The 9769-nt window shown below is 40.7% G+C and overlaps 1 long non-coding RNA gene across 3 annotated transcripts in view; it reads left to right on the top strand.

The window, feature by feature from the left end:
* The window catches only part of LOC147257514 (uncharacterized), a 23248-nt gene extending 17109 nt beyond the window's left edge, over positions 1–6139 (top strand). For all 3 annotated transcript variants that reach the window (XR_015117612.1, XR_015117611.1, XR_015117613.1), the window contains 3 exons: positions 4170–4244; positions 4384–4452; positions 5054–6139. This is a non-coding gene — a long non-coding RNA (uncharacterized LOC147257514). The remainder of the gene's footprint in view (positions 1–4169; positions 4245–4383; positions 4453–5053) is intronic.
* The last annotated feature ends 3630 nt before the right edge of the window (positions 6140–9769 follow it).

Genomic DNA, 9769 nt, shown 5'->3' with positions numbered 1-9769 from the left:
TGTTATTCTCTATAAACATAAATTTGGGAATTTGTCCTGCTCCTAATCATGTGAAAAAAAAACTTTCACAGAAGAAAGGCGAATATTTTTCGACTTGGTAAACTAGATAGGCTCGGTTCAGACTCAGGTTTGGTGTAAATGTGCCCTGGTCTGATCACTCCACATGCTGGGCCACTCCCTTCTTTTATCAGTGCTGAAGCAAATATCCTTTTTGCCACATTCAAGGACCGTCTAATCAGCTGACACTGCTACTCATGCCTCGGCTTTAGTCTGTACTGTTGTGATTTCTGTCTCTTCTCCTTGAATTTATGATCCACTAGGCATGGGAACAGGAATGCCGCATCCCACCAGTCAGGCTGTCTGTTGAAACAAGCTTAGGAATTGGCAGCACAGTCCTGTGCTCTCTCTCTTGTTGCAAGTTAATCTAGTCAATCTGTCGATATCGCTTTCTCTCTGCAATTAACATCTAAATAATAACCCAGGAGGGAATCCAATTTAGAAAGTGTTTCTTTAAAAAAAAGGATTCAAAATTTCAGTGTGGTGTGAAAGACAATCCACAGTAAAACATGATCTGGATATGTTATCACACAATCTCTGATATTATACAGGGTTTCTGCTACATACTCAGCAGCAATGCTAACAAAGTAAATGACTCTCTCCCTTTCAGAAGTCTGTGGTAAATGACTGAGTAAAAGCTCGCTGTTATTAACACATTTGTCCAAAATATGGCAAATTCATCAAATGGTCTGTTGTGTTATCTGGCGATACAGATGATTCACATACGTGCTCAAGTGTGTTTCTCTAAATCCTGAGACATTTCATACAGAAGCTAGACGTATATATTTCACCTGGCTGCTCATTACTGTGCAAATAATAAATATGTGCTGTATATGCTTAGGCCTCAAGAGCCCTTCTGGTACTGGTAGCCATGTAAGAACCTCCTTGTGCTGTGAGCACATACACGTCCCCCTGAACTTAACCACAGCAGAAACACTGATATATATTTATATATACACTCATGTTTGCCACATAACAATGTAATGAATCCAAAATTATGCAGGTTTTTTTGTGTTTGTCAGCAGGATATGATCTGAAATTGATCACTTGAGGTACATGTGCAGATGCAAAGTAACGCACACCTGTAGACTTGTGATCCAATCATCTAAACATGGCTACATAAGCTGCTCAGCTCGCAGAATGCTAAACAGCATGCAAACCTACCTGCAAATGTCACTTTTTATTTGTTCAATGCTGTATGGTCATTGCTCTTCATAATTCATGCCAGAAACACACTCTCTGCCCATATCCTGTCTCCATTCTGCAACAAGAAATTTATTTGTTTATCCTTTGTTCTAAAAAGAAGATGCTGTATCAATAAATTAAACCATTCCAGAACACTGACAGCTAGATTTGTAATAAAATTTCTTGGTTTTCTAACTGTTGGAAAGATGTTTTTGCATAATGCATAATTGAGGCCAGAGAAAAGGGGAAAAAAATGGCTAAGTGAGATGTAAAGGTATTATTTACCCCGGAAAATTCTTTCCATTTTTTTTTTCCTTTGGCTCATTATCCAATTTGATTTCATCACTTCCCCTTCTTCCCAAAACAGAGATCAAATACTCTCCAGAGAGGGAGGTATTCTTGGTGGTAAAGGACAGTGGTGATTGAAGACCATCAATATGTATCTGATGGTGAAATCAATAGAACTTGAAGGACATTTTTTTTTAAACATGTGGTTCTACTAATATCCATCTGGAACTCTAATCTGCTTGAGTTTTAAAAATAGAAAGATGGAGAGATTCTTGACTGGCAAGTGGAAGGTGAAAAACAAATTCAAACTTTTTCAGTGTTGACATTCTGCATTGATATATGGTCCAAATCACAGCTGTAGCCCAGAGAGTTTATATCGACGAATCCCTGTTGAAATCTCCCACTATTAATATATGTATGTTGCTGTGTAAGCATGCCTGCATGCCTATCTGTGCGTGTGTGTCTCTTTGTGTAGTTAAGTGCGTGTTGGCAGTTATTGATTCGCAAGGTTGAATGCGTGTTGAAATTCAAGGTGGGCTTTCCGTCTCCATCTTCTGTCTGACAGAGCTCCCTGTAGATCTGCATGCACTCTATACACTCTCTGTTCTCTAATTCATTAGTTTCACTCTCACACATCTATCAAACACAATCATCTGGCTTGGAAGTAGCTGCTGAAGCAAGTCTGCAATTTCACCTTTGGGGAGGAAATACACAATGCAGCATACTAAATGCTCTACAGATGTAGAAAGTCAAACAGTAAACTATAGCAGCTCAAAGGGTGTGTCTGCAGAGACGTGTCTGGAATATTGTTGGTCATGTATCACACAGCATTCTACACAATTTACACATAATTCAACTGAAAAGAATGGACAAAGAAAGCAGAGGGACATTACGAAGAAACAGGTAACAATAATCAGTAGTAACGGCAAACACAAGAAAGTTTGCCATCTATCATTGAATTATGTTATTGTGAAGAAAGGGGCAGGTATGATAGGTTTTCTTCTTCCTGCCTGTTTCTTCACTGAATGTGTGGAGTTATTGTGAGAACTCAGTGTAATTCTCACCTTATTGTACTACGGAATAAGTAAATTAACCAATATGAATGAAAATGAATTCCATTTGTTTGCCATGTTTCATTTTGGAATACATGCAAAATGAAGATGATAAAGATGTTTTGTTATTGTCATTATGTTGGCAGGGTAAAATGACTCCAACTCCCTTACCTGCGTACTACACAGAGAGAGCATTAATACTACCTCCACTAAGGAGTAAATAATGAAGTATTGTCCAACAAGAGAATTTTTAGTACTTTTCCGATCAAGTTTTATCTTCTTGTCTGTCAGACTCAGTGAGAGCTCCCAGCCAGTAAACTGGTCCTGTGGTAACAAACACATGAGCCAGGATTAAAAGGGTTGAAGGTTAGATTTATTTCAAGGTCCAGAATCCAACAGTATTGTGGATATAGTGAATATGGACCTTTGCCCTTTTGCGTGTCCTGTTTAGCTGATATACACCATATGTGGTCAATTATGGATTCAGCATACATTTTGAGGACGTTAGATTAGACTGGGATATGATGTGTATCATGTATGTGTTACTTATTTATTGACAGATTATCTGAACTCTAGATTCTGGTAGTATAAAAGTGGTCCCACACTGGAGCTGGATATGACATCTGTGACACAGTCGGAGCGTATCCACATGGATATCATCTTATTTGCATCATATCTTGGAATATTCAGGCAAAAACATCTCTGAATTCTTTGGTTTTTGTGCGGTCTAGAGTATTATTATTATCATTATTATTATTATTGAAGGTCTAAAACCAGTTTCAGATGGAAAAGAAGACTACAGCTACTCAGGCAGGATTGTACAACTGTGCAATGTAGTGGCATTCTTTTGTTTTGTTGGGTAACACAATGTTGCCTTGTGTTTTGAGTAAAAATACATCCTGCCCCCCCACCACCCCCCCACCACCACCTTCAGGTGTGTTTTTTGACACAGGACTAATATCTTACCTCCTGAACTGGTTTCATGTGTGAAAGGAACTCGATCAATGTCTTGAGTTTTCTCAAAATAGACGAAAGAGACCTTTGTTTTCTTCTATAACTGAGACTCCTCCTCTCTCCCTCTCTCTCTCTCTCTCTCTCTCTCTCTCTCTCTCTGTCTTTGCTCAAGAACCAGCACGACACCACCCATAGCGGTGACAAGTGACCTTTTGAATTCTGGACTTCTTTTGAACAGTGACCTCTGTCCAGGTTCAAGAGTCACCACAGCAACATAACAGCCCTGTCATCCAAGATCCTGCCTGGTTAACCACTGCCCAACAAGCAGTGGATGTTTGTCGATGTGTGTGTGTGTGTGTGTGTGTGTGTGTGTGAGAGAGAGAGAGAGAGCAAGAGAGAGAGTGTGTGTATGTGCTTGTATGACAGTGTATTTGAAGAGATTTATGTGTGACCCATATAAAAGGTCTCAATGAGCCTCAGGACACCCACCTTACATGCTGTCTTCATACATCATATACTGTCGGATAACTCCTTTCCCAACGGATACAAAGACACACACTCAAACACCACACAAACACACTCACACACACACACGCACAATGCCTGATGGTTCCCATGGTGACTGTGTTCCAGTGAGTGGGATTTTCCAGGCGGCGTCCGGAACAGTGGACACTCCAGAGTTTGTCTTGGAAGTTCACTTTGATCTAAGTGGGTAGATCAGACGAAAGGGAGGACAATTACCCACACGCCACACACACTAACAGGTTTTTCTATATTTGTGAGGGCCATATCTGCATTGTGCATTCCTCATCCTGCCATCATTGCACCGATTCTTCTTTCATTATAGATCCAATTGGTAACCTTCAAATATCCTTTTGCAGAGCAAAGGACCAGACAAAACGTCCTAAGCCTCAAGGTATTCTCTTCAAACTGTTGTTCACAAAGGCTTCTACCTTCACTACACACACGCGCACACACACACACATGGTTGTCTTTATGGTGTGTATAGAGAAAGGGTGGCCTAGACACCAGTTATAAACCGTCTGTCCCTCCAGCCGACTCAGACATGAGTTTATAGGACTGGCACTGCTTTATGATGTGTGTGTTTGAGAGTGAAAGTGTGTGTGTGCTTGACAGCAGATGTATTGAAAACTAGTATGTTTATACCTCATCTGCCTGAAATCAGCGCTGAAAATTAAGGCAAATGTCGCTGCAGCGCTCACTATGCAAAGATGTAAGATGAAGGAAACACACACTCAGGGTTAATCTGTCTCATTAGCTTTTCTGCATTTTCTGGGGGGGCGGGGGGCGGGGCCACTTGGAGGCAACATAAACAAGTTGTGAATGCAACATACAGTATATATTTTTAAAGATGCTCACATGCACATCCAGTGGTCACACAAGAACAATGTCAGTCCTAACATTCATTCTCCTCTGGTTCTTTTTGGTGGACTGACTCTTGGTGCCGCGTGTCATTTTTGAGAGTTCTGACCCGATCTTATTTCTGTTTGGTGCAGGGCAGGAGCTGATTCGTGGATGAGATTGAAAACACCACAGAAGAACACATTTGTTGATTTGACAACCAAACCAGCTGAAACTTACCATAAAGCAGGTCGACCCCTCGTGAAATATGTGAAGTGACCATGACCTCCTCAGAAGGAGGTGCCACGTTATGTGTTACAGCTACCAGAGAAACAATGCCAGTGTAAATTCATTTGGATCTGTTTTCATCAAAATCACATGGCAGGTGTGGTTATTTCGTTAAAAAATTCCACAAATTCAACCCAAACCACAATGTTTTGCTAACCTTAACCAAGTGTTTTCTGTTCCTAAACCTAACCAGCACTTAACCGTGTTGACACATCATGAAACATCATTTTCCGCCCGTGAATGTTCCAAGATGTCGTTTTCTAAACTACGAAACAAAATTAACCGCCGCCCAGAGTTACGTTGTTGAACCTGGGATTGAAAAAAAAAAGAGAAACTTATTGACCTGCTATTGGTATTTTTCTGTGGTGCTGGCATGTAATTTCATTCTAACAGATGCTGTGGCACCAGCACCACCAGCACCACCATGGAATGGGACATTTTCATTTTCATGGTAATTTCACAAATTTTGGATTGGCTTAGTAAAACACACTCAGTGAAGGAAGAAGTTTACTGCTGCTTTACTGAAATAAAAGTAGAAGTACTCTGATGAGATAGTACTGAAATAGAATATATTCAAAATCATACTGAGGTAAAAGTAGGGAAGTATTCGCTATGGATTTTAGTCAGGGAACTACGGATATTAAGTTGACTCTTACCAAAAGAGTGCAGGTGTTGATCCGTGAGCTGAGGCCAGAAACCCTGGAGGCTCAGGATCCTCTGAGGGTTCATCACTGAAAACAACAGATCTGCAGTTGTCATTTGTGAGGCTGAATATATCTGTTACACTTTCTTTATGGCTGTGTTCGGTTTAGATGGATCATGTCACAAATCTTGCTGCCTTGCAAGGAAACTTAGCTTCAGCAGACATTAGGGAAGAGAGTAAAACTGGGTAAAGAACAGGAGGGAGGGTCAACCGAAGAGCAGGGTTGATCGGGATGAAGTTGTTTTTTTATTTGTGTGGAATTTCCGAATAAAACAACACATTTTTTGGAGTGGATGATTTAAAAAAAATTTTAAATGACGTAATGGAACATGAAAATGCATTCTTGACTGAGCAATAACAGTTTGGCAAAAAAACAACACCATTTTAACAAACAAGACCCCCTGCAGAGGAAGACGAGTGGTGAATGGCACTACAGCTGTGGCGAAACCACAATGATCCTGCGCAACAAACTTGAATGAACATCTGGAAAATATAATATCAGCTGTTTGTCAACGTCATGGCTGGTCAAAGTCAGAGGAGAGAGGAAGTCTGGCAACAATAACCCTCTGTTAACTTGCTGCCATTACGTGTCTTGAGCAGTACGTCACACGATGGCATCTCCATGACAACCCAATCAGCTGATGAAGAAAGAAGGGACTGAAAATGCTTGTAACTGGATGTTAAATCATTTTTTTTGGACAAATAATAATAACTGGTCGAGGTTCAGGCTTTGACGCCTGATGCGGTGTTTAAATTGTCAGGGAGGTCAGGACATATGCAGAAATGTTAAATGTAAAAAACACGTTGCCACCTGGCACGTCGCGCACTTCAATGTTCAACTGCACGCTGTCCAGATACGATCTCAGTTTTTAAACATTCGAGAACGTTTCCACATGTTGGGGACAATACCAGCTGTCAATGTGAATCAAATCATTAAGTCATAATTCCATAAAGCGTAACGCTCTGTTTATCATAGGTGATCGAATGGTGTAAATCCTGTCGTCCAACCAGGTGATACCTCCATGTTGCGACCTACTTGAACGTCAGATGGTAAATGTTGGAAGTTTAAACTGGCTCATGAGACATAAAGACAGAGACAGGTTCGACGATTCTCAGAGAACAGTTCGAAAACTGTTTACAGCAAGTCTGTCATCTTAAATTACCAGCGTATTGTTTCTGGAAGGATTTACGGAGCATCAGAAATATAATCTAATATAATCTCTCAACCTTTCTCTTCAAATATGTTTCCTTTAAAACTTTTCCATTTTCAATTCCAAATTTTTTTTAACCTGAATCCAAGGTAATGGTCAACTGATCTGGGTGTTTCAAATAACTTAATGTTCCTGCCTGAGGCAACGCTCTCATGAAAGGTTACAGATTTCTCCTGAACACACAATCAGACGGAGGGCAAATAGCTATTACTGTTATTTGGGTTTGAGCGTGTGTGGTTTATCGATGGGCTAATCAGGTTTCCTTTTGCTCAACACGACTAAAACAGTTAAAGGATAGTACAACTTTAAAGTTTTCTTTCACAATATTCAATTTTTTTTTTTTTTTTTTTACCTTCAAGCACTCATGCTTAGGTGTCTTAAGCGCACTGAGACTTTTTTTTCCTCCTCGTCGTTACTTTGACAGACGCCAGTATGCAGAAAGAGTCAGCCGCTTATGTTTAGCTTGAAGCTAATGGTGCCCCATAGCAACTACCTGCGATGTGCTTGGGTTGAATGTTTTGGGGCAGTTTTGCTCTTTTTGTTGGTAGCTATTGGGCCATTAGCTTCAAGCTGAATGTACGTGGCCGGCTCTTTCTGCAGTCTGGAGTCACAAAGAAATGACGCAGCTGTGAAAAAAACCCATCTTTGAACACTTATTTGTGAGTACTGAAGTGACAAAAGAGTTAAGTACCACTTCAATTAAATGTGAAACTCTCATCAAATTTGTTATTTGGCAAAAAAAAAAAAAATTGAAAATTAAAGCAGGAACATTCTTTGTGCTATGGAGAAGGAGTGTGTTCGGATTATGGTACCGGACTGGCACTGACTCCTTGCGAGTCAAAACCTCCCTTTCTTTGTGAGGAAGGGGGGGGGGGGGGGGGGGGAATTCCTGTCACATTTTCCTGAAATACACATTGGACGTCTGGTAAAGGGTTTTTTCAAATGTCACAGTTTCAGTTTACTACAGATACTGATTCAATACGTGAGAATCAAAAAGTCACATGATCAAATGAACAGAGCTGAAAATCTGAATGGTCGCGTGTGTGTGTTTGTCGGCCTCATCCCTCTCTCTCTCTCTCTCTCTCTCCCTCTCTCTCTCTCTCTCTCTCTCTCTCTCTCTCTATGCACAGATTCCTGTCATTCTCCAAGTGGTAATTTCCTCTCCAATGATTGACATGTCCTTTTAATGTTTTGACATAAAAGCCTGCAAACAAACGTTCACCTGGGGTGGGAGGAGGTGGGGTGACACACTGAGGTCAGTGAGGAGGTGAAAGAGAATATCAGCAGTTATCAGACATTTGTTTGTCTCCCCAAAAGTCTCAAAGACGGCATCGGTTTCACCATTTTAATATCTACTCCTCTTCCACTGAAAGCCCTTTTTACAGCATTCACTTTGATGCGCTGGCTGACGCGGGTGTAATCCACAACATCAGTTACGGCCTTGTTCCATTTTGTTGGGTCAGGGTCCTGGTTGTGTAGAGCGTGGTTCCACTGGATGGCTGTGAATCGAAATAGGACCGGGTCATTTTTGTTTTCATATAATTAGTCATCCAGTTGTTTCACAACTTTCCATGCACTGAAAAAAAGAAAAGGCCGGTGCAATGATCCTCTGTGGAGAATCCTGCAAATGACTAAAGTCTTCACTTGTTATTTTTGTGGTCACTACTGCTCTATCCTGAAGTGGGGCACGGCTCACCATGATAGTCATATGGGAATGTCAGTATTGGTGTGATCACTAATATTAATGTCAGCGCAGCAAATCAAATTACTTTCTTCATTTTTGCTCACTTTTTTTTTTTTTTTTTTTTTAATGATGAAGCAGCAATGGGCTTTTAAAAAGGTTTTGGAAATAATAATTAAAAAAAAAAACCTTTTCAGTATGAACAAAATGTTGATATCAAAAAAAACTTTTTATTACAGAAACTGTTGACATTGGCAAATATCAGCTATGGGCCAAATCACTTTGGTGTCAGCAACAGTAACAAAAGAAAAAAGAAAAAAAAGATGAAATCCGTTCATCACTAGTTCATTCACTAGTGGAGATAGTTTACAGAAATGAAGTGCTTTCTTTATTGGCCTCCAACCGTCAGAGCAAAAGGAAACTATGGACATCCATCACCCAACAGCATGATCAGGACACGTAATTACATGTTCTGATCATGCTGTGGTCATGTCTCTGGTCATTTGGCATCCAGCATTTGGATGTTATGGATGTAACTTGAACCAGAGCCCTAAAGGCGTCTTATTGGCGTCTTCAACAGGTGGGCTTTTACCTAACACACACACACACACACACACACGCGTACACACACATACACACACACACGCAGGCTTGTGCTTAACCCTACACAAATGCAAACTGAAACTTGTGTACACATATGCCTGCAGGTTAAATACCTAAGAGCCAAGGACCACAATCTCCAACACACACACACACACACACACACACACATACCTCAGACCAAAGTGAGCATGGCAGAGCACTCTCACTTCTCCACCCCTCTCCCTCAGTTTAATCTGATTTCACATTCAGAAATACAAAAAACACTAATGCTACACACACACGGTACATACACTCCACACATGCACACACACACACACACACACACACACACACACACACTCACACACACACACACACACACACACACACACACACACAAGGGGAG

This window comes from Aulostomus chinensis, chromosome 8, assembly GCF_037954235.1.
Source record: "Aulostomus chinensis isolate RoL2024-O1b breed Wild chromosome 8, RoL_Achi_v1.0, whole genome shotgun sequence".
Taxonomy (NCBI): Eukaryota; Metazoa; Chordata; class Actinopteri; order Syngnathiformes; family Aulostomidae; genus Aulostomus; species Aulostomus chinensis.
Note: the sequence above shows the minus strand (reverse complement) of the source record. Positions and strands in the feature narration are given on the sequence as shown.